Source organism: Chelonoidis abingdonii, chromosome 24 (assembly GCF_003597395.2).
Source record: "Chelonoidis abingdonii isolate Lonesome George chromosome 24, CheloAbing_2.0, whole genome shotgun sequence".
Classification (NCBI taxonomy): domain Eukaryota; kingdom Metazoa; phylum Chordata; order Testudines; family Testudinidae; genus Chelonoidis; species Chelonoidis abingdonii.
The window spans coordinates 18,123,366-18,147,817 of NC_133792.1; the positions used below are offsets into that span (position 1 = coordinate 18,123,366).

The following is a 24,452-nucleotide window of genomic DNA, read 5'->3' on the forward strand; positions in this document are numbered from 1 at the left end:
TTTTAACCCAGGCAGAGGTTTGCCGCAAAACCTGCTTTATTATTTACTCTTTGTATTACCGTAGAGGCTACAGCCCTAGGTATGGGCCAGGATCCCATTGTGCTAGGCACGGTGCAAACACAGAACTCCATAGAGCTTACAGAGTGAAATTACGTGGCACGTGGCTCAGATTGTAAAGTCCCAATTCAGCAGAGCAATTGAGCACATGCTTAAATCTCGTTGACATCAACCATCAATTATTTGTATAGCAGTAGCATGGAGGAGCCTCAGTCATGGACCGTTGTGCTAAATGCTGTACAGACACTGAACAGAACGGTGGTCACTGCCCCAAAAGAGCTTACCATCTAAGAGCAAGCTTAGCATGTACTTAAATGATTTACTGCATAGAGACAGACTTAAGCGTGTGTTTAACTTTGTGCATGTGTGTGTAAGTGCCTTGCTGATCAGGACCTAAATTAAGACTCATATTAGCCCTTAAGTAATATTTTTCCATTTTAAATCATCTCTTTTCCCCTGTATAGTCCCCAGCTCTGTAATTCTGAGTAACAACAAAAATAGCTCTTGCAGTTTTTGGCTGCCTATCTGCAATTACTGACATCGCCACTTTAAATCTGACCCCTGCCCCACTAAACATAAGGGCCCCGCGCTGCTCTGTCCATTGTAGGAGATTGCTCCCAGTTTTAACAAAACATCTGAAACAAAACCTGAGCCCAAAGTTGCCGAGAAATCTCTGCTTCCACTGAGTCACAGACTGTTCCGCTTAAATGCGCTGCAGCCTTCCCCACCGCGGAATCTGGCACGGCTGCAGGTTTTGGCTCCTCACCCAGCCAGCCTAGTCATCAGACACACAGCCGGGCTTAGAGGATTTTTTTTTTCTTTTTTAGCTTTGCGTGGCCTGCATGGGCCAGTCGCTGGAGCGACAGTTGGCCTGGAGAAATCAGGTTAATAATTCCCTCTGTCCCGAGGATAACATCTCACCCCACTGATGGAGCCCACAGACTGGGGGAGCCTGTCTGAGAATACGCTATAAAGCCCCGTGAAACGTGCATCATGCCAGTAAGCCTGCTGCTTTGGCTAACGGTTCTGCCACCTCCTTTGGCAACGTGGAACACTGAAGAGACTGCTCACTCCACAGCTGCTCTGTGTGGAGCAAGGGAGGGTGGGTTTTCTTAAAGCTCATCCTTATTGCAAACTAAAAGGGGAGGTGCTTTCTATTCCCGTCTGAGCCCACCAACTCTTTCTGACTGCAGCAGTCTGCACAGTTACTTTGACAGAGCTGAGAAACAGGAAGAGTCCCAACCCACCCAGAAATGAGAACATAATTATCCGACAGCCCCTCCCATAGGGGCTCCGGAGAAGATAAAAAAGGGACTTACAGAAATCCTTCCCCGCCTCCTGCCCTGCTGGACCCCTTCAGACAGCCTTTGGGCAGCCTTCAGCAGCTTGTGACACATGGGAGTAGGGAGCTGTGCTGCAAATACTAGGGGTGTACAATTCGCAAACGGGACTTGGAGATGGCCAGCCGCTCGAAGTCAGCACTTGCCAGATAATGCGACACAAACCTTAAGTCACCCTTTAAAACTTGGGAGGGGAAGTGGAGAATCCTTGCAGCTGGCATCATGACAGGAAACTGGGATTTTGCTTTAGGATGCCACTTTGTTACACTGCAGATCCCCATGATCGGAAAGTCTCCATTGGCCTCCATTGTTGTCACTGTTTCACAGATCATTAACTCCAAATGCCACGGATTTATTTGTTAATCAGAATAACTCCAGCTAAAGTCTGAGATTCTGAGTTATGGTCACAATTCTGCCCTTAGCTCACCTCTGCGTGAGAGAGGAAAGAAAAGAGCGCATAGAGATTAAATCAGTTACTTGGCTTTCGACTTGGGTGTTTTACACTCGCTTGATTATTTCGAAGGATTTTGCCCCGTTGGTCTCTCAATGGAGATTATATGAGCAGGTGTTTCCTCCGAAGGAGCCAGGGGATCCCTTAGGTAAATACAGATGGCCAAGATTTTCAAAAGCAACCGGCAATTTCCAGGAGCTTCATTTTTGGACACCCAACTTGAGACATCTATAAGGGGTCTGATTTGCAGAGGACACATGCTCAGCGCGCACTGAAAAAAAGCAGGCCTTGTAAGGATGCCTCAAACAGGCACCCAAGGTTACTAGTCAGTATTGGAAATTGTGACTGCGTACGGGTTGGCAGAGTTTAGAACAGTTTTTTGGCCACCTCTAATGAACTGAGGGTCTACCAGATAAATATGGACTAAAACATTTATTCCTGTGGTGTATTAATGTTGCGATATGCCTTACCACTCCCCTCCAGAGCTCAGTTTCTTATATCCCGTTCTTGCAAGCATTCAGACGTGTGCCATGCACCTTCTGTAAAGAACTTCCTGCACGGAGACCTGTGGCTTTTAAAGCTGTCATACCGGGAACAACAGAAAATCTCCAAACATTTTGTTAGGGCAGGCGACGTGTCCCCAAGTGGTGCTGTCACGCAGTGTGAGCCCGTTTTGACTCTTGGAAAGACATGCTGTGTTGTTGTTAGTTTTGGGGTTCCGCACGGTTTTAATGAAGAGGCTTCAGGAAACAAGGAGCTAAATGAGCAGCAGAAGAATTTGCTCTCTGTCTGGGATGCCTAACTGGAGTCAGTTCTTGAGGAAGAGTTGCTCCCTAGGAACCGGGTGTCAGCACCGGGCTGAGATCCTGAAAGAAGGGATTGCCCTGCACGCTGTTTGACCATTTCATTTCAAGACTGGAGTACATGTGCAAATAAAGCTGCAGATGATTTCTGCTCTGCTGGGTAGCTGACCAGCTAGGCCTGACACATGCTACCAATTGGCAAACAGGTGCTGGAAAGGGAGACTGGTATCAGAAGAAGGGGTAACAATGGGAAGGTTCTATTTTAAAATGTGCACGCGCGCACACAGACTTTTTTAATTTTTTTCCTCACGCAGGAGTGGCAGCACAAGAGGTACTTGATTTGTTACTCAGCCTGTAAGTGCTTTGGGGACACACCCCATCTTTTTGTTCTGTGTCCGTACAGCACATGGCATTACGGGACCCTGATCCATGACTGGGCACCTCAGTGCTATGGAAAGACAAATTAATAATAATAATATGGGATGGCAGATCCATTCTTTAATAATTTCCCTGACAAACGAGCAGACAGTGAAACTCCAGGTGTAGGGATATAGAAGGAGAGTCCAGGCTAATTTCAGTGCATCACATTTCCCATCTCCTACCCCTGCCATCAGCCGCACCCGCGATGCCAGCTTTGGACACCGTTTGACAGCTTCACGCTAAATGTTCTTCCATGCCCGTGGAATGCCATCTCTGAGCCCATCGGCAAGGCCTCCTACCTCCCCGTTTTCAAATCCCTCCCAAAGCCCCACCTCTGCTGTCTTCAGAGAATCCAGCTGACTCATACTGACAGGTAAAACATCTAAAACTAACCTTTGCCAAGACCTGGCCATGTACCACCTTGACACCTCTGCTTATTATTAGCGTTACAGGAAACCCTAGAGATTCCAGCCAACATCAGAGCACCATACACAGCTAGAGTCTCTGCCCTCAAGAACCTGAAGCAAAACTTGCGCAAAGTCACTAGCAGAACCAGGACTAGCACCTAGGGCTCCTGATTTCCACCCCAGGGGCCTAGCCCAGGGGTGGCCAACCTATGGCTCCGGAGCCACAGGCGGCTCTTCAGAAGTTAATATGCGGCTCCTCGCATAGGCACCGACTCCGGGGCTGGAGCTACAGGCGCCAACTTTCCAGTGTGCCAGGGGGTGCTCACTGCTCAACCCCTGGCTCTGCAACAGGCCCTGCCCCCACCTCACCCCTTCCCACCCCTCCCCTAAGCCTGCTATGCCCTCGCTGCTCCTCCTCCTCTACCCCCCCCCACCAGCCTCCTGCACACCATGAAAAAGCTGATCAAGGAGGGAGGGGAAGGCGCTGATCGGCAGAGCTGCTGGTGGGCGGGAGGCGCTGGGAGCAGGCGGGGGCTGCTGACGTACTACTGTGGCTCTTGGCAATGTACATTGGTATATTCTGGCTCATTCTTTGGCTGAGGTTGGCCACCCTTGCCCTAGCCATTAGACCACACGATGTCCCACAGGTTGTCCCATTCCTAAACTATCACTCTTTAAAGTAGGCTCTCTAAAGGCCTGGACTCTACCTTCCTTTCCATCTGGAAACTGCCTCAGCCATTCTATGCAATGCCGATAATGAACATTATTAAACATTCATCCTCCGGCAGCAATCTCCTGGAAACAGACTTTCCAAGTTCAGGCAAGAAAACTAGATTTCTGCTTTAAAGAAAAGAGACGGTGGCAATAGTACAAAGCCCAGATGACACACACATAATAGAACCATTTGTGTACATCCAGAAGGCAGAACACAGGGTTCAGAACTCCTAGTGGGATTATCGTATGTTTCCACCGTAGCAGGGGTTTTTTTCCTTTTAAAGGATGTTAAACTAAAATGTAAAAGCACAGAAAAAGCAGCCAGTTCTTCCGCTTTTCAATCTGAGTATTATGCCCAATGCACGTTTAGAAAGAGAACCACACACTCGCCTTGATTCAGTTGGATTTTATGTTAGGAAATTATGTACAGTCTTTCCGCTACAGCTAGCAGCATTTGTCATAATTGTTTCCTTTCCTACCCTCCCACTTCCAAAGAGAAAAGTTGCTGGACAGAAAGCTTTTTGAAAAAGAAAAAGAAAACCCTGTACGGAACAACTCCAAGCAGCACTACCACTGCAAAGAGCTACAGAAAAGGAGAGCTAAGCAGTGAAAGCACTCGCCTGGAATCCTGAGACCGGGGGTGACTCCTGGTGCTGCTGGCCGTGACACACCACGTGACCTTGGGCAAATCAGTGTCTCCCTCTGTGCCTCCATTTCCCTTCTGTAAAATGGGCATGACAGTACTTCCCATCACACACCGCGAAAATCATTAATGTTTGTGAGGTGTCAAATACTGCAGTATTAGGAGCCATATAAGAATCTAGGCGATGCTGTATGGCTCATTTTAGAAACAGGACCGTTACTTGCCATCTGAAGAAACTGCAGAAGCTCAGATCACCATTCGCTTGATATTTCTTCCCACAATATTGAGGCAATCCGTGAAAGGGCTTTTAAACAATAAATACGAAACCAGTGTAGGTCCCTATAAAGAGGTATCAATTAGGGAAGGTTTGAAGTACTTCCAGATTGTGCCTTGCAGACACAACCACATTCAACTTCCGTCTGGATTCGTTTTTAAGAAGATACGTTATATGCAACAACATATCCCTTCTTAATCATTTTTTTTTAAAGGCACAGTAGTTCCAAAAGGCATGTTAGGCAGCACAGTACATACAGAGGCAATGCAAAAAAAAATGGGGTCCTATATTTTACTGGCTAGTCAGAAGATCATCGTCCCCATATACATCTGATATACAAAACGTGTAATTCTGGATAATACTGATTTGTATTGTCTGGTTACACACAAGAATTCCTAATGCCTTCAGGAGAGCCAGATACATGGCCCTGAACAGAATCTCATCCCAAGGTTCAGCTCAATGTGAACACTGATAATTAAGACAAAGTTCCAAACGCAGAGACAGAACTACATGCCGCCTTGCTCAGAGCATTTCATAAGACACAACATAACTACCGTGTTGATTCAACAGAAAGCAACTCCCATCACCAAGATTTCCCTCCAACACATTCTTTGTGCCAGCAATTGCTTCTCTTGCTCCAAAAATAAAACAAAATAAAGTCTCAGATCACAAAATAGAATGGGTTTGCTGTAAGGCAAAAATATTAATGATGATGATTGTTTGCTTTTTAACTTAATTAAGGCTAGGGTTTTCCAATGGGGCCAAGTGAATGACGCACCCAATTCTCATTACAATAGTTGGGTTTCTAACGCCCTTAAACTCCTTTGAAAACCCAGCCTGAAAAGCACAGGCACTTACTAATTCACACTGATGATAGGGAAACCCAACACAGGCTACAAACTTAGCAAAATTAGTGAGTAAATCGACAAGTTAAATAAGTAAGGAGGCTGCATCACAAGAGATACTTTGTCAGAATCAGTGAATTAGTATTTCAGTTTTCATGATGGATACCTCCCAGTAAATGCGTGTACTGAAATATATTTTAAAAGCAAAGACGACGTAGGTTACGTCTACACTGCACACATTGCTACGGCGTGGCTGTGCTGTCACAGCCGCAGGTGCACTGTGTGGCCGCTCCTGATCGCCAGGAGAGAGTTCTCCCAGCAACAAAATAAAACCACCTCCAACAAGGGGTGGTAGCTTCATCGCCGGGAGCACCGTTCCCACCAACAAAGCGCTGGCCACACCTGCGCTTTTCTTCATTAAAACTTTTGTCATTTGGGGAGAGGGGCGTGTTTTTTCATACCCCTGAGCGACAAAAGTTTTAGTGATGAAAGTCCCAGCATAGACAAAGCCTTAGACTTCATCAACAGCAGTTGTACTGATTTAACAAAAATGGTTTAGAAACTAATTCATTTAAATTGGCACAAACTCTTCATGTGGACACTCCTCCACGGGCTTAAAAGTGCCTTAAATCAGTAAGAAATCAACTAAGGTCTTATCTCCTCTTAAAAGATTTTCGGAATAGCTTATACCAGTTCCCTGAACGATATAACCTGTACCAGCAAAAAAGAATTTTTGCCCATATCGCTGAGTCTACAATAGATCTTTTGCCAGAATAGCTATGATGGCAAATCCACACCCCAACTCACCACACAATGCTGGCAAAACTGATAAATGTGGACCAGGATTAAGCTACATATTTTTTTTTTTTTAAAAAGCCAATTTTAGGGTATGTCTACACCAGGGGCGGCCAACCTGAGCCTGAGAAGGGGCCACAATTTACCGATGTACATTGCCAAAGAGCCACAGTAATACGTCAGCAGACCCCCCCATCAGCTCCCCCCACTCCAACCTGCAGCACCTCCTGCCCAGCAGCCCCACCGATCAGTGCCTCCCGCTCCCTCCCCACGCCTCCCACCTGCCACAATCAGCTGTTACGCGGTGCGCAGGAGGCTCTGGTGGGGATGGGGGAAAAGCAAGGGCATGGCAGGCTCAGGGGAAGGGGTGGAGTGAGGGCAGGGCCTGGGGCAGAGCAGGGTGTTGAACAGTGAGCACCCCCTGGTACATTGGAAAGTTGGTGCCTGCAACTCCAGCCCCGGAGTCAGTGACTATGCAAGGAGCCGCATATTAATTTCTGAAAAGCTGCATGCGGCTCCGGAGCCACGGGTTAGCCACCCCTGGTCCACACATTTAAGCCACTACAGCAGCAGTCACTGTAGACACTCCCGCCAGCTCTGGAGACCCCATTAAAACAGGGCGGTGACCCACTTTATGGTCCTAACCCACAGTTTGAGAACCGCTGCAATATACTACACTGGCCAAGCACTCCGAGTGTGGATGCAGCTACACAGACAAAGCTGAACTTTTACCAGTATAACTTATTTCACCGCTGCCCCCCAACCAAAATAAATTATACTGATAAACGGGCAGTTTTGCCAGTGTAACTGTGTCAGCCTTAACAGCCCTTGCTACTGCAGTTACGGTGGTCAAGGTTCACACCTCTTCATGGGCCTGACTGACACAGCTAGGCAGGCTGAAGTCTGTAGTGTAGACATAGCCTATGGGTGTTGCACTGCTTTAATTATACCAGCATAGTTATAGCAGTACCACTTGTGTGTGTAGACAAGACCTTAAACCGAATAACAACTTCTATACAAGGTTTACACCAATTTAAATAATGGTTCAAATTCACACTGTAAATTATGCTGGGGCAACCCTTCCCTCCAGACAAAGCCTCGGTATATAAATATGAGGCACTCTTAAATCAGTTTAAGAGCATCCATAGAAGTGGGTTGCATCAATTTAACTAAATCTGCTTCTAAACCAATGTAAAGGTCTTGTCTTCACAAGAAAATGGCACGGTTATAATTTAAAGGTGTGAATTTAAACCAATGTAATTGAATAGGCTCAAAAGGTTGTGTGTGGACACACTTATTTCGGTTTAAGAGTGGCTGGTTTTGGTTTAGCTTAAGTCAGTCAGGAACAAGTTTAATTAAACCATAAGCAGCCATTTTTAGGCCTTGCCTACACACAAAAGTGATACTGTTTTAGGAAGGGGCGGGCAAAATACAGCCCGCAGGCCAGAGCCATTTTAAGCCGGCCCCTGAGCCGCATCATACGGCTCGGCCTTGCTCCAGCCAGGGCACTGGGTCAGGGGCCGCACTCCTGAGCCTCTCCCCACACCCCAACCTCCTGCCCCAGCCCTGATCCCCCTCCTGCCCTCCGAACCCCTTGGTCGCAACCCAAAGCACCCTCCTACAGCCCAAATTCCTCATCCTCAGCCCCATCTCAGAGTCCACATCCCCTCTCACACCCCAACCCCAATTTTGTGAGCATTCATGGCCCTCCATACAATTTCTATTCCCCACTGTGGCCCTCAGGCCAAAAAGTTTGCCCACCCCTGGTTTTAGGTATACAAGTATGATTAAAACCAGTGGTTCCCAAACTGAGGTTTGTGAATCCCTGGCGGTTTGCAAAATGTTACAGGGGGTTCTCGGGGAAAAAAAAAATCCCTAATGGCAGCCAGAGCTGTCCCTTGGGACCTCTGGACTTCCAAACACTAAGCAGATCAAAGCAAGCATATCTATCACACTGAGGAGATTTAAACTTCAAGACTCCTTATAAGAAATGGAAAGGGAGGTGGATATTTTTTGCTGTTTTTAAAATTAAATAGGCAGCTAGTCTTGTTTTTAAAATTATTATGAAGAACATGTTTAAACTTTGTTGTAACGTGCACCATTTGCCTGGACTGCTCAAGACCTGAATGCTTGTGTAGGAGGGAACTCTTTTGAGTTGGTTTCTTAAATACCTTCCTGCTGTTTCACATCTGATACTTCTTGATGAAATGTAGGAGCCTTGTCTTATAACAGGTTTATTCAAAGTAATACAAGCTACGAAAGTGAGATCTTGGAAGAGTGTTGACGATTTCATAATGTAATAAAAATACTGTAATGATAAATAATAATTAACAATAGTGCGTCATAAAAACAAATTTTATATTCCCAAGATCACTGCTTTTATAATTTATACTCAGGTAAAGGAGAAAATCCCTGGAAATATTCATTTTTAGGAGGGAGCTCACGAGACTTGACATTTTAGTGAAAGGGGTTCACAGGTTGTTAAAGTTTGAGAACCACTGATTAAAACAATACAATCCCCCTAGTGGAGACACAGATATAGTCACATAAAAGTGCTTATTCCAGTATAGCTTATTCCCACACAGGAAGGGGAATAAACCATACCAGTATAGGGATGCATCTACACTAGGAGTGGTGCCAGTATGAGGCCTGGTCTACACTGGAGGTGCGGGGGGGGAATCGATCTAAGATACGTCTTGTAGCTGAAGTTGTGTATCTTAGATTGATTTACTTTGCGTCCTCACGGCGTGGGATCGACGGCCACCGCTCCCCCGTCGACTCCGCTTCCACCTCTTGCCCTGGTGGAGTTCCGAAGTCAACGGGGAATGCGTTCGGGAATCAATGTATCGCGTCTAGATGAGACACAATACGTCGATCCCCGATACATCAATCACTACCCGTCGATCCATAGGGTAGTGTAGACATACCCTTAGTGAAAAAAATTACACACCCCCTAACCAAAACAGTAATATCAGTGCAAAAACTGCATGTAGACCAGGCTTTATATTGAAAGGAGCGCTTCCACACAGGCTTTTGCACTGGTTTAACTAACTATATAGGGTGCAAGTGATACCAGGGCAACGTTCTCCTGTCGATAGTGTGTTAGTTAAATCAGTGCATATTGTGTGTGTGGACAGTGCTGTGTAGAGATGTCCTGAAGCCCTAAAGCTCATTTGTTAAAACTGTTTTAGCAAAGTTGCGCTCTATCCACACCACTGGCCAGACCCGCATTAGCAGAAACAAGTGATTTCTTTTAAAAAGGGGGCTTTGGGGCCCAAAAGAGGGCTGTACTGTGGACTTCTTACTCACACTGGTAAATAGGTAAACACTGACTTGCAACTTATTCATGGGAGTTAGTGCTCACAACCCAATTGGGGATGCCACCATCCCACCTTTTATTAAGGCACACAGAACAGGACAGGGGTGCTCAAGAAACATAGCTGGTGGAACATTCTCAAGGCACCATGGCAACTAGAAATGGGCCCACGCCATGCAGATTGGACCTGATCTTTGAGGAAGTTCAGGAGTGTTTGGATCAGGTACTCTGGTTCTGACCCATCTCCCAACTCCTTGAAATTTCATATCAAAGAGTACTTTCTAGGCCCATTGTATTGATGAGGGGGAGAAGATACTTGAGTTGCAACCAGAATGATGGGACTGGGAGGCGGGAAAGGACAAACAAGTAAGTATTTTTACAGAGGCTACTCATGTGGCTGACACTCAGTGAAGGGCTATGGTGCCTGCTTGTCTGACTGAGCAAAACAACAAGCTAAGAAGAGAGAACCAGTCCTGGCAAGGTAAGCAAGGGCACCCAAAATAGATATAAGTGTTTCTTTAGTTTGCGCCCTATCAATTATGAGACTACTAAAAGGTAATGATAGCAGCTTGTTATTACAAACTTCCACACCACTATCCAGGAGCATTTTTGTTTTTAAATCCCTGCCTTCTAAAATACAATCAAGCGGCAGGCAATGTATAAAACCACACCAGGAGTATTTCTAACAAATGTTCCACCTCCATGAAGAAATAATGATTTACATAAAGCTGAAACCACAGTAAGATGCAACAGAAACTAACAGACTGAGAGGGGACATTTTGGAGAATCACAGAATCATAGAAGATTAGGGTTTGAAGTGACTTCAGGAGGTCATCTAATCCAACCCCCTGCTCAAAGCAGGGCCAACCCCAACTAAACCATCCCAGCCAGGGCTTTGTCAAGCCAAATCTTAAAAACCTCTAAGGAAGGAGACTACATCACCTCCCAAAGTAACCCATTCCAGTGCTTCAGCACCCTCCTAGAGAAATAGTTTTTCCTAATGGCCAACCTAGACCTTCCGCATTGCAACTTGAGACCATTGCTCCTTGTCTTGTCGTCAGCCACCACTGAGAACAGCTGAGCTCCATCTTCTTTGGAACCATCCCTTTCAGGTAGTTGAAGGCTGCTATCAAATCCCCCCTCATTCTTCTCTTCTGCAGACTAAACAAGCCCAGTTCCCTCAGCCTCTCCTCGTAAGTCATGTGCCCCAGCCCCCTGATCATTTTCATTGCCCTCCACTGGACTCTCTTCATTTTGCCCACATCGTTGCTGTAGTGGGGGGCCCAAAACTGGATGCAGTACTCCAGATATCAGAGGGGTAGCCGTGTTAGTCTGGATCTGTAAAAGCAGCAGAGAATCCTGTGGCACCTTATAGACTAACAGACGTTTTGGAGCGTGAGCTTTCGTGGGTGAATACCCACTTCGTCAGACGCAGGTAGTGGAAATTTCCAGGGGCAGGTATATATATGCTAGCAAGCAAGCTAGAGATAACGAGGTTAGTTCAGTCAGGGAGGGTGAGGCCCTGTTCTAGCAGTAGAGATGTGAAAACCAAGGGAGGAGAAACTGGTTCTGTAATTGGCAAGCCATTCACAGTCTTTGTTTAGTCCAGAGCTGATGGTGTCAAATTTGCAAATGAACTGAAGCTCAGCAGTTTCTCTTTGCAGTCTGGTCCTGAAGTTTTTTTGCTGCAGGATAGCCACCTTAAGGTCTGCTATAGTGTGGCCAGGGAGGTTGAAGTGCTCTCCTACAGGTTTTTGTATATTGCCCTTCCTGATATCTGATTTGTGTCCATTTATCCTTTTCCGTAGTGACTGTCCAGTTTGGCCGATGTACATAGCAGAGGGGCATTGCTGGCATATGATGGCGTATATTACATTGGTGGACGTGCAGGTGAATGAACCAGTGATGGTATGGCTGATCTGGTTAGGTCCTGTGATGGTGTCGCTGGTGTAGATATGTGGGCAGAGTTGGCATCGAGGTTTGTTGCATGGATTGGTTCCTGAGCTAGAGTTACTATGGTACGGTGTGCAGTTGCTGGTGAGAATACGTTTCAGGTTGGCAGGTTGTCTGTGGGCAAGGATTGGCCTGCCACCCAAGACCTGTGAAAGTGTGGGATCATTGTCCAGGATGGGTTGTAGATCCCTGATGATGCGTTGGAGGGGTTTTAGCTGGGGGCTGTATGTGATGGCCAGTGGAGTCCTGTTGGTTTCTTTCTTGGGTTTGTCTTGCAGTAGGAGGCTTCTGGGTACACGTCTGGCTCTGTTGATCTGTTTCCTAATTTCCTCGTGCGGGTATTGTAGTTTTGAGAATGCTTGGTGGAGATTTTGTAGGTGTTGGTCTCTGTCTGAGGGGTTAGAGCAGATGCGGTTGTACCTCAGTGCTTGGCTGTAGACAATGGATCGTGTGATGTGCCCGGGATGGAAGCTGGAGGCATGAAGGTAGGCATAGCGGTCGGTAGGTTTTCGATATAGGGTGGTGTTAATGTGACCATCACTTATTTGCACCGTGGTGTCTAGAAAGTGGACCTCCCGTGTAGATTGGTCCAGGCTGAGGTTGATGGTGGGGTGGAAGTTGTTGAAATCGTGGTGGAATTTTTCTAGAGTCTCCTTCCCATGGGTCCAGATGATGAAGATGTCATCAATGTAGCGTAGGTAGAGAAGGGGCGTGAGTGGACGAGAGCTGAGGAAGCGTTGTTCCAGGTCAGCCATAAAAATATTGGCGTATTGTGGGGCCATGCGGGTGCCCATAGAAGTGCCACTGATCTGGAGGTATATATTGTCATCAAACTTGAAATAGTTGTGTGTGAGTATAAAGGCACAGAGCTCAGCAGCCAGTTGTGCTGTGGCATCATCAGGGATACTGTTCCTGACAGCTTGTATTCCATCTGTGTGTGGGATGTTTGTGTAGAGAGCCTCTACATCCATGGTGGCTAGGATGGTGTTTTCTGGGAGGTGACCAATGCGTTGCAGTTTCCTCAGGAAATCAGTGGTGTCACGGAGATAGCTGGGAGTGCTGGTGGCATAGGGTCTGAGTAGAGAGTCCACATATCCAGACAGTCCTTCAGTGAGAGTGCCAATGCCCGAGATGATGGGGCGTCCAGGATTTCCGGGTTTGTGGATCTTGGGTAGTAGATAGAATAACCCTGGTCGGGGCTCTAAGGGTATGCTGATTTGTTCTGGTGTTAGTGTAGGGAGTGTCCTGAGTAGATGGTCCAGTTTCTTAGTGTATTCCTCAGTGGGATCTGAGGGAAGTGGCCTGTAGAATTTGGTATTGGAGAGTTGTCTGGCGGCCTCCTTCTGGTAGTCAGACCTGTTCATGATGACAACAGCACCTCCTTTATCAGCCTCTTTGATGATAATGTCAGGGTGGTTTCTGAGGCTGTGGATGGCATTGCGTTCTGCAATTGCCTCACCCTCCCTGACTGAACTAACCTCGTTATCTCTAGCTTGCTTGCTAGCATATATATACCTGCCCCTGGAAATTAAGTGGGTATTCACCCACGAAAGCTCACGCTCCAAAACGTCTGTTAGTCTATAAGGTGCCACAGGATTCTCTGCTGCTAGTACTCCAGATGTGGCCTCACCAGTGCCAAATAGAAGGGAATCATCACTTCCCTCGATCTGCTGGCAATGCTCCTACTAATGCAGCCCAATCTGCCGTTAGCTTTCTTGGCAACAAGGGCACACTGATGACTCATATCCAGCTTCTTCTCCACTGTAATCCCCAGGTCCTTTTCTGCAGAACTGCTGCCTTAGCCAGTTGGTCACCAGACTGTATGGGATTCTTCCATCCTACGTGCAGGACTCTGCACTTTTTCTTGTTGAACCTCATCAGATTTCATTTAGCCCAATCCTCCAATTTGTTTAGGTCACCCTGGACCCTATCCCTACCCTTCAGCACAATGGTGGGAAACCTGCGGCCCATCAGGGTAACCCACCAAACCATTTGTTTACATTTGCATGGCCCCCAGCAGCTCCCAGTAGCTGCGGTTTGCCGTTCTCGGCCAGTGGGAGCTGCGAGACATAGCGCAGGCCTGGCTGCCACATCCTGCAGCTCTCATTGGCGAGGAACGGCGAACCGTGGCCACTGGGAGCTGCAGGTGCCCATGCAAATGTAAATAAATGGTCTAGCAGCCCGCCAGCAGATTATCCTGACGGGATGCATGTGGCCCGTTGGCCGCAGGTTGCCCACCATTGCTCCAGCGTGTCTACCTCTCCCCCCAGCTTAGTGTCATCTGCAAACTTCCTGAGGGTGCAAACCATCAGCCCACTGAACACACTGCCAGACAACGGGTAAGGCGCACCTTGCTAATTCTCAGAACTCTGCTGTTTACAAGAGTGCTCTGGGCTATTACTGCAGAAGAATGCAGTACTTTTCAAAACAAAACAAAACAATAGGTCTCATGCTAATGACTAGGAGATCACTGTGGATTAATGAATTTTGCAAATAAGCAAAGAGGAGAATAAGTGGTATTAAAGAACAATCAAGGATGCTGAGCTGCAATATGTTCTTTGTTCATTTATTTAAACAAGTGTAGATTAGTCCGAATGGACAGTAATTGTATAACAAAGTAGATGGAGAGTAATATATTTTGTAAAAGTAATGGGGTAAGTCTATACCACAGTGGCACATACATAGCACAGCAGCTGTGCCACCATTACCATCATAGCGTAAATGCTTCCTATATGGACGGAAGGGGGTTTTCTGTTGAGGTAGTTAATCCACCTCTCCAAGAGGCAGTAGCTAGGTTGATGGAAGACTATTCCACTGACCTATCTGTGTCTACATTGGGTGTTAGGTCAACCTAACTACAGCTCTCAGGGTGCCAAATTTTTCATAGCCCTGAGCAACATGGCTAGGTCAATCTAATTTTTAAGTGCAGACCAGGCCTAAGTCTTTGAAATGTGAGCCTTCTTTACATCACTCGGCTGTTGCTGAGAAGAGGGGTTAGACTTACATGCATGGGAACTGAAGCACCCCCAGGTTTTGCACGGGGCCAGCGGCTTGGATCCAGCCATCGGCCCCGATCCCCAGCCACTGGCCCTCTGTCCGGGGACCCAGTCTTGGTCCCACGCCCAGGGCTCTGCTCTTGGGGCACTGCCCCCGCTCCCTGGCCACTGGCCCCGTGCCCAGAGCCCCATACCTACCCCCCCCACTCCCAGCTGCTAGCCTCACGGTTGGGGCTCTGCTACTGTCCCCGAACAAGGGCTCCTAGCTACTGGCCCCGTGCCCACCCCCAGCCTTTGCCCCCTTGCTGTTGTCCTGGTTCCCCCCTCCCGGAGACACAGCACTGCTCCCGGCCCCAGCTGCGGGGGTGGGGGTGGGCGCAAACAGGGGTTAGGGGGATGGCTTACAGATTCTCAAGTGAGATTCTAAGGCCTAGTCTATATTACAAAGGCTTTGCTGGTGTAGCTATCCTCCCTAATGGAGACGCAGCTTAGATCTTTTGCCAGTATAAACTGAATATATTGACATGGCTATGCCGGTTCGGCTTATGATTTTTTGTACACTCTTAACTGACATAGTTATGCCTGCAAAACATTGTTGTCTAGACCTGGCGACAGACTGTAATGGGTGTCAGGCCAAGCCCTTATTGTACAGGTGCATTTTTAAAAGGTCTGAAGAACACAAATGTTAAGCTTTATCATTTCACATGGTGCATGTATTAAAGATGCACATGTAAGTGCAATCTTAACCTCTCAACACATGTAAATCACATTGGAGTCAACGGGTCTGTGCAACCCAGGGGGCTCTGCTCAGACAGACTAAATCACAGGATCTGGGGTCACGGTTTAAGTTTATAAGAAACTCTGTTATTGTCCCCTAGTTTTACAGGACAAGACTCATGTTGGAAACATAATTCCGGAATGCCGCTGTGTAATACTAAGTCTCCAGCCCAGGAGAAATGGATCTTTGCATAAATTTTGGTTTATGTCAATCCATCCGTTAAGTTTTAGCGGTGCAGGAACGCATAACTGTGGTTTCAAATAGGTTTCATTTTCAGACACTCTCTCACAAAACCAGCTTCACTTAAAAATAAAATGTGAAAGAACACTGTCGCCTACAATAGAAACTAAACTCTCAGCACATTAAAAGAAAAATAATATATGTTAAATGTCTGGGCTGATGTTTTAAAGAGTGACTGCAGGCAAAAATTTCAAAGTCACCTAAGTCCCATTTCAAAAGACTTAGGAGGCTACCTCCTACTGGAAATCAGTGGGCTTTAGCCCCTAAGTGCCCAAGTCACTTTTGATAATAAGATTTAGACTCCTAAATCATTTAAGCATCTTTCAAAATTTTAACCTGCACGTATAACCATCATTTCTAATAAGGGTCTTTGGTATGACTGTCTATGCATCGAATACTGTATGTACAGCATAGCACAGAGAATTGTGGTCAAGCTTACACTGGATATTGAGTAAGATTGTTACACACTTCCTCACCTCATTTATTAAGCATGGTCTGAAAGCACCAAATACGTGAATGCATATTTTAAATTGACTGAGGCAAGGAAAAGAGAAATATGATCTTGGGGCTTATTCTAGTCACACACAAGAGATTGTGAACTAAACCTTTTTATAAAAACAAGGCATCTAGGCTGGAAGTCTTGCTATTCAGCAAAGCCTTGCTTGTGTATAATTTGAAACTCCCTAAAATTCTAAGCTAACAAAATACATTAGAGGTCATTTGGAGCAGTCCTGGTCTCCTGGTTCTATGGTCTTCACATTAGGAAAGCACTTAACCCATGCAGCGTATTCACCTTTTTCCAAAGTATTACTTTGATAAAAGCAATACAAAATTGTAATTATGTGTCAGTTATTGATCTCACCTTTTGTTCTTGAAAGAAACAATTTAATCTGCACTTTTAACCCCACCCCCTTCCCCAATGAACCCGAATATTACAGCACATATGGTAGGTGACCCAAGTCCTATCCAACACCTTGACACATTACAGGGTGAGCTAAGGACACTGTTACAGCCTTTGATCTTAATTTCCAGTTTAATTTGGAGACAGCCCCTTGGCATGACTCACATAACTGTGTGCATTACAAATACTAACTAGCCTGTCAAAAACAGCTCTTCCCCAGCAGGGGACACCAGGTGCGCTTTGCTAATTGTGCTTTCCCCTAACTACTATTTAATAATGCAGAATGGCTTAAACTGGAATTTGAAGGCTTGTATTTAAAAGGAGAGAGAGAGCTTTCACAGCCTTAATGAGAGTGTTATTTCTCTTTTAAACTAAAAGGTTGGGTTTGGTTTTTTTGCTTTCATTCCCATAGCTATCCATGGAAAAATATATCCATGTGGCAGACCTGTTACAGGACGATTAAAAGAAAACCTATGGAAAGGAGATCATTCTCTGCCCTACCAAGGGTACTTTCTATGGGGATGTTACATTTCCTAAAGAACCTTGTTAAGCTGACTCTGGATTTATATTTTATAGGACTTCTCCTTTAGGCTAAAACACTCCCACTGTGATGTTTGCAACCCAAACATTGCAGCATAGTGTGAAAGCCTGAAAGTGAAACTGACTAGACTGGAAACAGTGGGCTAGCTCCATTTTCCAAGTTGGGGCAAAGAGTAAACAAAGAGGATAAATGGCAAAGGGTGACGTTTGAGCTTTAAATGTTTAACTCCTCTCTTTCCCCCCATCTGAGGCACTGTTTGTAGCACAGTGACTGCTCTTTTATTCGGATTTCACACAAAATATTATTTGTAGCCCAGGTTTCTTTTTGCACCGAGATTTACATCTTAAGAGATGTCACTTTAGGCAACTATCCCTTTGTTTTAATTTATCTGCAGCAGTTTGGTTCAAACCCCCTCCCCCCTCTATATGCATTTTAAACTAGTATCGAGGCAACCTGCTTCAGACCCTCTCCTACCTTGCACGGTAGTGAACCAGGGCTGGGAAATGGCTGTGAGCAAATCAAGTGATCGCTCAACATTAGCAGCTTTTCTCCCAGGGACACACTTCACAGTTTGCTGCCCTTTCTTGGCCAGACACACAACCCGGGCACCTTCGAGCCCGGTGCACAAAAACCAGACAGCAGAGATCAACTCCACACCTTGAAAACACTTCCATGGCCCCCACTCCTTCTCTCCGGCTTCTTGCAACTCAGAGCTCAGCAAAGGCGACTGGGGAGGGAGGGGGGAAGATACTTTGTGCTCCTGTGAAATTGACTAGGGGCTGGTAACTGACTAGCCATTTGCTTGCAGGGGACTGGCGGAGCTGTAAACCCAACTGGTCTCAGTTACGAACGGGTCTTTGGCTCTTTTATTAATTATTATGATTATTTTATATGAAGCCTGAAGCCCTCCTTTTTCCTCGCCCCTAATTTTCCCCTTCGAAAGATGGCGGGCAGAAGGAGAGAGAGAGAGGAAAAAATCCCTTCCGTAAGGAAGATGGACTGCGACCTCCCAGCGCCGCACAAACTCCAGCCTGTGCTTTTTGGGGGGATGGGGCGTGGGGGGGGGGGGGGGATCGGCCAGAGAGAGGGATGCAATGCGAGAGGGAGGGTCTCAGTTGCAGACATCCCCCCCCCCCAGAGCTTCTTATGGGGCTGCTTTGGGCGCCGGGTTAGAAGGAGGAGGAGGGGGAAGAAGAATATAAAGAGAGAGAGAGAGAGAAATCAGCAGCCACACTGTATCCGATCTCCAGCTGGCTTTGTTACATTGTTGCAATGCACAAAGGCAGCAGAACCAAGGGGAGCGTTAAAGGGCTTGCAAAAAAAAAAAAAAAGCGTATTAGCCTTTCCCAAGTGGGTTTTGCATTCACCCCCTCCCCCCCACTCCCCCTCCTCCAGAAAACATGGCCCGCTGCTAGCAATGCAAAACAAAGCAAAGCAAAGCATCGAAGGAATAAAGGGTAAGATTAAATAGATTACTTTGCCCCGGCAGCTCCAGCAACGTTTGCCTTATAGTCCCTCCAGTTGCTCTTCTTTTTATCCTCAGCAAGGCAGCATAATAGATGCGCTAAAGCTGTGGAGAGCTCATGCGCCCAGGCGCAAAGCCATGTGGGGAAGGCAGTTTTTGCACCAAGCACGGGAAAGGACAGCGGTAGTTCTGAGGACTACAAGTCCCAGCATCCCCCGCGCTCCTCCATTCTGTCTCCCCCCTACTCTTCCTCCGTTGGACCAGTGGGCAGAAGAGAGAAACAGTAGGGGGTTATTCCCAGGTCAGCGGGTGTGTTTGACATTTAAACATGCTCCTTCCCCAGGAGAGGCAGGATCTGGGTTGGTTTGTGAGGGGCTTGTGGCAAAAATCTGTAAAGATCTGTTGGCTGGGGGTCTCCCTAAGGGCAGACATTGCTGGGTGAAGATCCAGGCTTCCCCTCTCCGCCTGGCTTTGCTCCTCTCATTCTCTAAAGGTACAACGACAAGAGCCCTTAAAAGTGCAACTGGAAATGGGCAGATTCTTTCGGAGCCCTGTAATGCGTTTTTATCTCCTGGAAACATGCGTGCAGTTGTATACCAAGGTCATATGAAATGTATTTCTATAATTTTTTTTTTTTTTTTATGGTTTGCATTGGCTAGAGGGCACTCAGAGTTATTATGCAACAAGCAACACAAGTCACAATAAAAACAGAATGCAACCAATGCAAGCCATAATAGCATGGCATGAAATGCATCCAAATGCAAATCATGTTACAGTTTTGTAGTGGTTGATGCATTTCATAATAAATGTTATCAGGCATCAACCACTGCAAACCAAAACAAAAAATGATGCAATAATCCAACACATGCAAATCATAAAAAAATGAAGTGTAGATAAGATATTAAAAACACACTCTAAAGAGCATCAGATACGAACATTCTAGGAAGCACAATGAAGTTGTAACAAAAAGAGCAACAGAATATATGCTGAATTGAATCAACAAACATTGGTAAAAAGAACAATATAAAAACCAACACATTATTATAACCAAAAATATGATTCAGTTCGTTCAGTACAAAATAAAATATAGCAATTGGAAAACAAATGAGTCCAGAGGAAACATTTGAATGTCAGTATAAAAAATAAGTAGTTAAGGGATTTCTCTCTGGATTCATATGCCAGTAGAGGCTTCCATGCTGCTCATTATATAAACAGCCAGACACAGATGCCAATTAATAAGTTGATTTATTATAACCGTAGTTGGAGGCACTTTCATTCTAAGGCCTTGTTTTCAGAGGATACGTTTCTGAAAAATGTGACCTACGGGACTTAAATTTCTCAGGCCTGTTCTCATCACAATTATGATTTTGTTTTCTTGTGGGAGTGGGGAAAGGAATAGTCAGGGACATTCCATTTAGAGAGTTTTGCAGTTATCCAAAAATGAAATAAAACATACAAAACGTGTTGTATATGCTTCCCCCTTCCTCCCCCCCACAAAATGTGCTTTTAGTCCTCTCCAAACTTCCATCTTGCTATGGATTTAGTAATCAGAAACACATTGACAGCATGAACCACTGGACCTTATTTTCAAAGATTTCTTAGAAAACACTGCCACCACAGTATGTGAGGCTGCATCTGCTTATACAACCAAACCCACATTTATTCCTGTTAATCTGGTAAACACACCTGTAACTACCATGAACATTCCCCTCTTAGGTCCCGATCCTGCAACCAAATCTACTAGCTCAGACCTTGTGGAGTCCCGTTGAAATCAATGGGACTCCCCACACTACTGGAGAGGCCTTGCTAATGGATCTGGTTACAGGATCTGGGCTTAATAGTCCATGTGGGACAGGAGGATGTTCATACCTTCCTTTGAAGCATCTTAGCCTGACTACTGTCAGAGGCAGGACACAGGAAAAAATGCACCACTAATCTAATCAGTATGGCAATTATGAAAAATATAGGAGACAAAACTCTCATCTGCACTCAAATAAAACATCCAAGTAGCAAAAGGAAAAAATAATTGCAATTGCTATGCTAGAATAATTGTCACAAATTTAACAATTTGGCCCTCTGAATTTGTGTGTCTTGTAGAATTTACTGTCTTTAGCACAAATATTTACATGTTTGTACTATGCTGATTGATAACGACAATAAAGATTTTCTACTTGCCCATATGATAAAAACTTACTTGCAGTGGTTGAACTGAAGTTTGCAAGGTTGTTCTACATACACTCAACCTTCCTTCTCTTGTAAATACTACCCACAACCAGTCATCAAGTTATTAAAAAATATTCAGATTCTACAATGAGGAAGACTTACATTTTATGCTGCAATAAGAGGCAATAAAGCAACTGGCAATAATATATGGAAGGCCTGATTTTCAGAGGTGCTGAGCTCTGTAATTCCCATTGGATTCAATGGAACTTGCACTTCTCAACACTTTTGAAAAGCAGACCTGTAATCAGCATTGCCAACCCTGAGCATTCAAAAATCATTAGTTTGCCCCTCCAAAAAAGTCATGATATTGGCTTCAAAATAACATTTAGGTTTGTTTTATTTTCCTTTGGTGTCATTGCCTTTAAAATTCTTGTTTTCCAGCTTTTCTCCACAATCATGAGGGCTAGAAACATTTAAAAAAACCCAACAAATCTGAGATTTTCATATAATCACATGACTCCCAGAGCTGGAACTTAAAGGAAAGCATTGAATAACTCAAGACTCACAATCAAACCATACAAGTTGGCAACACCAAGTGCAATATGCTGAGAATCAAATTCAGGATCCTGGGTCACACAGACCGACAGCATCATGAGTTAGAAAAAGAAAAGATAAATAGGGAAATAGAGCTGACGGACACAGTCATTTCTGCCACGCCTCTGCGGCACTGTTGGTGTTGCAGCGAGCAAGGCTTTAGCCCCCTGCTTCACCTCAGACAACAGTCCCATTGAAAGGTCTGATTGATTGCAATAATGAAATAGGCTCAGCTAAAGTAACCTCCTCCAGCTAGAGGAGAGAACAAGCAGCATGGATAGATCTCAGCCTGAAGCTCTTAATACCCCATGTGGACTAGTGACAGCAATGAGGCTTTGATCCTGTGAGCTGTCCTGTGCAGATGGGCCCCTGCACTCACATGGAATCATATTGACTCCCATGGGGCTCTGCTCCTATGCCTGCTTGCATGGACCATTTTGTGGGATGAAGGCCTTAAACACTCGGTTTGAAAAAAATCACACGCACAATTCAGACTTCATTTCCAAATATCTATGAAGCTATGACTCTAGTAGAGAATCATAAGTATCTCACTGAAAATGCACAGTAGGAACACAGATTTTGCAATCCTGGATCAACTATTGGTCTGTAAGGTACATACTGGGTCAGACCAATGGCCCATCTAGCCCAGTATCCTCTCTTCTGACAGCAGCCAGTGCCAGATGCTTCAGAGCGAATTAACAGAACTGGGCAATTATTGAGTGATCCACCCCCTGTCCCAGCTTCTGACAGTCAGAAATTTAGGGATACCTAGAGCATGGGGTTACATCCCTGTAGATATGGTATGATAGGTTTGACAGGCTACCTCCAGCAATGACCAGAATCTGCTTCAGAGTAAGGAAGGTCTTATGGTTAAGGCACTAGACAGTAATGAAGGAGAACTGGGTTCTGATTCCTGCTCTGCTACAGCCTTCTTGTGCAACCATGGACAAATCACTAACTGTTCTGTGCCTCGATTTCCCCATATGTAAACTGGGGATAACGATCCCGGCCTCCTTTGTAAAAGGCTTTGAGAACTACGGATGAAAAGTGCTATATAAGAGCTAGGTAGTGGTATTATTCTCCGTGAGTGGAGATAATAAATTGCTCAAAAACTTGGATAACGCAAAATTGAGGTTGACTGGTAGAATCTCACACGTTTCCAGAACACCAAGTACACCTCTGCTTAAACCTCTGGAAAGCAACAAATTGAGTCAAAGCATGCACCAGCTCCAGCTTGCAAGCTGTCCTCTGAGTGATGACCCATCCCATCCCTGAGCAACACTGTAGCACTCTATCCTTCCATATGATAGAGCATTGTGGGGACATGGCAGATAGGTACTGTAGAAGAAAGCATCAGACTATGTCCTCACAAAGGCAAAAACCACATTTAGTGCAGGCTTAGTGAACATCAGCTTGGTCCTCCTGGCCGATATTCAACCACGCTGCACAAATCACCCCAGAGTTGCCAGATGTCACCACCTATTGGCCCTGGGCTTAAGGATTTCCTCTGGACCATCACCTGCATTTACCCCTGCCCTGGATAGCACTTCCATAGGCCACTGGACTGCTACAAAACTCCCTTTGTAGCATAGGCCAAAGTGCGCCGTCAATTGCACAGTCTGAACCCAGCACCCCACTCATCTCAATGTGAAATTAACAGAAGTCTGAACGCCCCTTAGAGATGAAGAAGGCGAAGATTTTGTCACAGTTATTTTTCATAAAAGTTTCGAACAGGTCATGGGCAACAAACAAATTCACAGAGCCCGTGACCTGTCTGTGACTTTCACATCTTGATGCTTCAGAGTGCTGTATTAATCTAAAGAGCAACCAGTCTTCAACTGTCCCTGGTGCATGCTCACTAAGTAACACCAGGTGTAACTCAGGACAGAATTAATCCCAGAATAACAACATTCCCCTGCAGCTAGCCAAGCATGCAATACTATATAGGGGGATGCTACCTGCCAGGCCTATCAGCTTTTATCCTGAAGCATCATACAAGGCAATTGCTCACCTACTTCCACTCTTGTGTCTGATGAGCCTAGCTGCATCCACTCACGGTGAAGAAAAGCAAACCTTTGCTAGGAATACCGTAAATTCTTGTCTACACAAGAAAATCATACTCAATTGTTTTAGTTTTATTGTTTAAACTAGTTTTGTTAATTGGGAACAATCCTTGCATGCGGGCATTCTGCTTTGGTATAAGAGTGCCTTGGATCCATTTGGCTTATGTCAGGAAAGTCTAGATTTCCCACAGGTATAGAGGCAGCTAACTCAAACCAAGGGGAGTTGGGCACCTAAATACTTTTGAGGATCTAGGCCTAGAGAATCCTCTACCACCCTATAAGGCACTCTTAACCCACAATCAGAAGGTTTGTAAAAGGAGGTGCAACACTCCAGTTAAACTAGTTTCTAAGCTGCTTCAATTAATTCAGTGCAATTTTCTAATATAGACAAAACCCTAAAAATCTGCCCACTCTTGGGAACCAGAGCTCCAGTTTTCCCATATTGTACAAGAGGGAGGCAAAGAGAAACAAAACATTCAACAGCCTTTTGTTTTCCTTCAAGGAGCTCAGGACTTCAGCCATTCTGCCTTCAACAAAAGCCCTGTGATTAGCCTCTGTGGTCCCTTTTAGTCACACCCCCAGTTACCAATTAGTACCTCGTTAACTGCACACCTGCAGTTTATTTACTCTGCCACACTGCACTGTTGCTTTTAACCCCTTACCACCACACACACACACACACACACACACACA

The 24,452-nt window shown here is 45.6% G+C and overlaps 1 protein-coding gene across 4 annotated transcripts in view; it reads right to left on the reverse strand.

Moving 5' to 3' along the window:
• Nucleotides 1-19,108, reverse strand: part of BRD3 (bromodomain containing 3) — a 57,306-nt gene extending 38,198 nt beyond the window's left edge. For all 4 annotated transcript variants that reach the window (XM_032767439.2, XM_032767438.2, XM_075060592.1 and 1 more), the window contains exon 1: nucleotides 18,951-19,108. The gene's annotated coding sequence lies outside the window, so the exon portion shown is untranslated. The remainder of the gene's footprint in view (nucleotides 1-18,950) is intronic.
• Between the last annotated feature and the right edge of the window lie 5,344 nt (nucleotides 19,109-24,452).